Here is a 6,899-nt window from a genome sequence, read left to right as displayed (position 1 = left end):
CATTCCCTTCATATATTCCATATTCATTTCATAACCCTAACCCTAAGTATTTTTCCATAAAGCAAAAGGGATCAAAGTGAGGATTTAATAAGTTGAAACCTGCACCATAAATAAAACATTAGTATTATGGGAAATAATTTTAAACATGACCTAAATGGTCATTTTAAAATTAAAGAGATATTGTAAAACATAAGGGGTGTGCACATTATGAAATATATTTCAAGAAAATACAAAATCAGAATTATTAATGAATAAAATATATCATAGTGCATGAAATGGTAATACGATGTTATCATAGCAAACTTTATGAAAATACGATGTGATGGTGCAAGGTTATTATACCAAACCTTATGATAATACGGTTATTATGGTAAGCCGGTGGTAATGCATTGCAAACTTAGGTGATAATGTTTGAAGGGATAGTTGTAGGAATTGAACATTAGTATTATGGAATTTATTTTTGTTACGCAATTAACATGGCAATCAAAACAATGCATAACAAAAATCAACCAGTACTCAAAAAGAAATACGGTGGTAGCCAGGATGAAAGCAATCAGCATAGCAACAAAGCAATATATATGACAGTCAAAGGATAAGCCAATGGATTGGAGGACAGCCATGAATCATAAGGTATATCGGCAGTCACAGCATAATAAGTCAGTATGCAGAAGGTCAAGCCATGACAGAATGCAAGGACGGCTTCAAATAAGTCAAATATAACATGCGCTAAAGTCATAATAAAAAATATGAATGCAAAAGGGTGTCGACAACATGGTAAAAATAATGATACACAGCTCCAACCAAAAGGACAACAACCAAATAAGTGAAACGGTCAAAACAACAGAGAAATAAACCCTGTGTGTTTAGCAAAGAAGAACTCTGCCATTGTTGAAGCTCAGAACTATAAATTTATTGCCATCACAGCCATTGAGAGGCTCAAGAAAATGGTAGATGCCATTGGCCAGTAGTTGAGGGACGTGAAGGTAAAATATAGCGTTGAGGAGCTGGAGAGATAAGAAGAATAAGCGGAGATGACTGAGGGATAAGTCAAGAAATCTGGCTGACGTGTAAGCTCAAGCAGAATAGACTGAGAGAGATATTTTGTAAGCAAAGGTAAGATCGACAGCTTGATTCTCTTTAAAAAATGCAATAGAGGTTCATGAGGAAACCTTGCGATTTTTCTAAAGATTGCCGAGACATGAAAGCAGACATCTTCTATCTGTTATTTATTTAAAAATCTATGCCGCCAGTCAAGAGATATGGACTGTCTGTTATTTATTTAAAAAATGTATGCCACCAGTCAGCAAATAAGAGCGCTTAATAGTGGAAAACATTATGAAACACAGGAGAGGAATCACGCCACTTCTTTAACAACAGTCAGGTATATTTTATAAAATCACCAAGTTTTCATCTAAAACGCAGTGTTTGCATACTGAAATTGATTGTTTGCACGATGACATGGCTTCAGATTAATTGCACAGTGAGTTTGCTTGCACAAATAATGCACGAGGAACTAGCTTCATGTTAATGAATGTTTGAGTGAAGTTTTGAAAACATGTAGTTTGTTGAGCCAGAAACTACACCTATCCATATGTTTTTATGAACAAACAATATGATAAAAAACCGAGTTTTAGTGTGATTGAATGAAAGAATTGGGCATTAAAACAGAGTTATGTTTGAAGAATTGAGTTTATATTTGAGTGTGCAAAGCCAAATTGACTGTCATGATTAAATTAAACAGCGCAGGGGTTTATATTGGTCATTGGGCAGTGAACTATCACATGTTGATGCAGTGTTTTATATTGGTCATTGGAGCAATGAAGAGTCATATGTCGATTGATATGCTAAATATTAGTAAACCGGTGAAGGTTCCTATTCCTGTAGGTGTGAGGTTATCTATTGAATAGTGTCCCAAGACACCAGAAGAGGAAGAGGACATGTCCTTTGTTCCATATGCAAGTGCAGTCGGTAACTTGATGTATGTGATGGTCTATACTAGCCTAGACATTGCACATGTAGTGGGAGTATTGAGCAGGTTTATGTCAAAACCAGGGAAGGAGCACTGGACAGTAGTGAAGCGGATTTTCGGGTATTTGCATGGCACTATGATTATGGTTTGTGCTACCAAGGAAGACCAGGACTGGACAGAGTGTTGGATATTCATGGCTTTGTTGATGTAGACTAGTCTGGAGATCTCGATCAGAGAAGATCTACAAGTGGGTATGTTTTTAACCTGTTTGGAGGTGCAGTCAGTTGGATGAATAAGAAACAATTTGTAGTGGCACTATCAACAACAAAGGCAGAATACATGGCAGCCACTCATGCAAGCAAGGAAGCAGCTTGGTTGCAGAGATTGTGTTCCAGTATGGGGTTAGTAGAGAGAGCTATAAGGATAGACTATGACAGTCAAAGTGCAATTTTATTGGCAAGGAACCCTGCATATCATTCAAAGACAAAGCACATTGATGTTTAGTATCACTTTGTGAGGGATATGATAGAAGACAAAAAGGTGTTGCTGGTAAAGATGGACACTTTCAAGAATACTATGGATGCATTGACAAAATTTGTGAGCTCTGAGAAGTTCTCTTGGTGTAGAGAAATAATGGGCATTGTAGGGCTAGATAAACGACTAAGCTCTTGTGGACCCCTATGGAAAAAAAACAACAAGTGGGAGAATGTTGGGTTGTGTTATATTCTTTCCACGACTAGCATACGTAGTTAACCAGGGGATTAGAGGGGGGCAGAACCCCCCCCCCCCCCCCCCCCCCTTCGTTGCGCCGATTGCATAGTGGGGGTCACAAGGGGTTGGAGGGGTGTAGGTAATGCCACTCTATGGGGTTCGGGGTAGCACCCCAGAAAATTTTGGTTTTGGACCCTATGTTAGGTTGGGCAGACATACCTATGGTTTTGTGCATGATTTTCACACATGGTTTTGGACGCAATGGTTTTCCTCCATGGTCTTGGACGTGATGGTTTTCGGTCCATGGTATTGGATGCTTCGGCATGTATAAATATGTATTGTAACATTTAAAGGAAAATAATGAAAAATCAAGCTAGTAGTCCCAGTTTTGGGATCCAAGGGAAAATCTCTATGTATATGTGTTTTATGTGTTATGCTCTCGCATTATTTATTTTCTGTGTTTTAGAATTCGTATGCAGGTAATTTATGTATGAGGTTAAAACCTACACTCTAGAAGCCCTGGAAGGCTTGGATGGAGACCAATCTGATCATGGTTTTGTGATGTCTGACCATGTGGTGGAATCATTGTTTGATGGGCTAAGGTGGATGGCCTTTGGAAGCCCTGGATGATTTTTTATTGATGTGTTATATGAGATCCCACATTCATGCTTGGAATATGGCACGTGGGTGAATGGTTGAAGAGATATTTGGCTCAGCCATTATATGGTTAGGTGGAACATGGAAGTCCCATCTCAAGTTTGGATTTTTATTTATCAATGAAAGGTTATTTCTCATTGTATTTATATGATAATTTTTATGTATTGTACATGGTCTCTATGGTTGTACTTTCTGAAGTAATTATTTCCCTATTATGTTGGTTATGTATGTGTTTTATGACAGCAGCCATGTATGGATTTCCTAATATTTTTACTTGTAATTGAATGATCAATGCATGTATGACCTAATGGATGGAATGGAAGTTGACATGTGGATGCATCAATGGTTATTTGTGATTCTCAGTTAAGTATGATACCCCTATGCTCAGAACTGTTAATTACACATGTAGATTACACATTTGCAATATGCCTCACGAAATACTTATTATGGCTAGTAAGGGTCCAATCAAGGTCTTGAACATGTATTTTCTTTAGTACTATCATTTCCATGTTAATTTACTGATGTGAAGAGATGGTTCAATTCTGGGCAGTGACCTAGGCTCTAGGCCTAAAAACGTGGCTTAAATCCTAGAGTCAATGGCATAACATTGACTTTTTTGGTCTTTGGTCGTTGGCAGGCAAGCCTGTGAGAGTGAATTTGAGTTGTTGGTCGCACTCATGTCTATAGCATGGGAGCAACTGAGCCTCAAACTATTTAAAATTTAGTGGGACCACAAGGCAAGTTGTCTAAAGTATTGGATTAGTTCTTGAGGGCCTTGTAGTTGATAATTAATGTCTGTATGGTGTATTTATGTCGATTCCACTTCCTTAACGTGACTTGGGGGTTAGAATCATATCATAGTGGCCTCTTCTCACATTTTTACCCTGGATGGCTAGCTGCTTGGGTAGATGTGAGAGGAGGGTGTTACAGAAGAACAATGGAATGGAGAATTTTTCAGTTCTTTGTATCATGTGAAAATGAGCTACATATTTCATCTACTAGTAGTTTTTATGGGTATAATTTAAGTTCTTATCCACAAACTTAATTTAGTAGGATAAATCCTCATTAGTGGGACCAAAGTGTGTTCAAGTGGAACTAAGAATGCCCAGTAAATGATTCTTCAATATCCACCTATTTTTTTCAATTTGTGACATTTGTGTGTTGAGAAATTTGTGTCCAAGGGGAGCACAATCCAAGGAGATTCTTCATCCATTCATAATGGAGTAGACTTGGTAGAATTCACAACACCCTTTACCCTTGATGTCAAAAGGGGAAAGTTCCCAAACATTGGAAAAAATTGGAGAAAATGATAAGTGTGCATAAGGGGAGTGTGATCAGTAGTTTGCTTCAAGCAGAAACAACAAAGTGTAAGAAACCACACATTGGAAAATTGGTATCAGTAGTTGGAGAGTTTCTAAGTGATAGTATTTCCATCAATGACCTTCAATGTTTGGTAATGTTGCCATCAATGCTAAAGGAAAATATTTTTGAGAAACATGTTTTCCTTGATGTAAAATCTAGTCATCGCTGTAAATTCATCAAATGGATATAATTTTAGGGGAATTTTTTTTTGTTTGTTTATGATTATTACTAATAAAACCTAGACTACAGGTAAATTGTTCAAATTATAGTGAAAAGTGCTTCGATGGATATCCCTCTAAGAGACCTTTCCAAAAGTACATGGCACCTAGTCGATCTCCTAAATATTGATGAGAAAAATTGTTTTAAGGTGAAGTAATTTTATGTTGGATAAGGTATATGGGATATCTGAGCACATTTAAGAAATATGGAGTTGTATAATTTTTTGTAGAACTAGATTCATCTAATCTTATCAAGGAAGTGAATAGAATATCTAGGAGGTTTTGTATCAACATAATCTCAGTATTGTGTTATTATTCAGGATTTGGATTCAAGTGGAAGAAAGGATCATGTCAAGGTTACAGTAAAGCATGGTTTTGTATTGAATAGTGTATCTAGGAAACTTGACCTCTTGAAGGCATTACCAAGAAAAATGACACAATGATGTTTAATCCATATGACATGGTAGTGGATCTCGATTGGAGGATAAAGGTAACGTGATGACATGGAATAGTGACATGGAACACTAACAATGTGACACATGTGATATAGAAAAGCCTGAGTAGTTGATAATGGTAATGTGGCAATACTGGAAGGTGGCATATGGTGAGTGGTGCAACGATGATTTTGTATTATAGCTCGCAAGCCAAGTGGGGACATGATGTGGTATGGTAGGGTTCTAAACTTTTTCAAGGTTCCATGTGCAAAAAACAACAAAAATTAGAACCCCACTCTATTAACCTTCAGGAATATGTGGGGGCATCAGGATGGATATTGATCATTACATACAAGAGGACAACATTCTTTTCATGGTGCACTTTGAGGAAGTTGCGAGGAGTTTAGTCGCAGAAGTGATAAATCTCATATCCCCCCTCCCAACCATTTGCCATTGTATATGAAAGGGGGCCCCGAGATGATCCTTAGTCATTGTTTAAGTAAGAAACAAATCAATTGACAACCATCTAATTTTGGAGATGAAAATGAATTTTTGGGGCATGGGTGGTGACCTGGTATAGGTAGTGAGGATAGGAAGACAAGAATTATGGGTATGCTAATGACATGGAGGGTAGCACATGTTCATGACACAACATAATAGGTGATGTGTAGACCAAATTTCATCAAACATGTGGCAGAGTATGATAAGTGACATTTGCTAGGATAAATTAGAAATTTAGGGTAGCCAAGTGGGACATTTATAGGTGACACATGCCATCACCCACATGGTGCATTCCATCACACACATGGTGCCACATGTGACAATGATGTTAGAACTCCATCATGATGATGTCAGCACTAAAATTCCCTTAAATAATTAAGGTTGTGATCTTGAAGCCTTGGTCACATCAGAAAAAATAATGAACCCCGAAGGGCCTAGGAGTTGGAATCAGAAGGCTATGGACATGGTCGTGATGTATGGTTCTATGGGGAAATTCTCATAACACTCATCAGTGTCAAGATTATAATTAGAAAAATAGGTCAAATTGGTCAAATAGTCATCACTATTTGATATAGTTGTAAGGAAAGAATATTATGGATAAAACCATGGATGAATACTCATGGTATTGAAAGAGATATGGTTATAAAGAGAGGGAGATTAAGGCATGAAAGGTTGGAGATGCTGTTGAAAATAGAGGTCGAGAGAAAATTTTGGTATGTAGGTGCCAAATATGGTAAAAAAGTATATAACAAAAATTAAAGAGATTAAATCCTGTAGGAAATTATATTTTGAATATGTAGTAGATGACATGATGAAGTGCATGTTTTTCATTCACAATAGTAAGTGTGAATAAGTTCTATCATAGAGTCAAATAATTGGTTCAATTTGAATGAGAAGAAGGATTTTCATGTTAAAAGGGAATGAATGTAAGGATGTAGGAATATGAATTGATGAAATAAATGAAATAATTCTGAATTGATGTATAAAATTGGTGAGTTGAATAAGAATTAAAGGAGTTGAAACTACTATGTATGTGTGTGTGCGTGT

The sequence above is a fragment of the Pinus tabuliformis genome, chromosome 7, assembly GCF_031772625.1.
Source record: "Pinus tabuliformis cultivar Carrire ecotype Pingquan chromosome 7, CPIR1, whole genome shotgun sequence".
Classification (NCBI taxonomy): Eukaryota; Viridiplantae; Streptophyta; class Pinopsida; order Pinales; family Pinaceae; genus Pinus; species Pinus tabuliformis.
Note: the sequence above shows the minus strand (reverse complement) of the source record.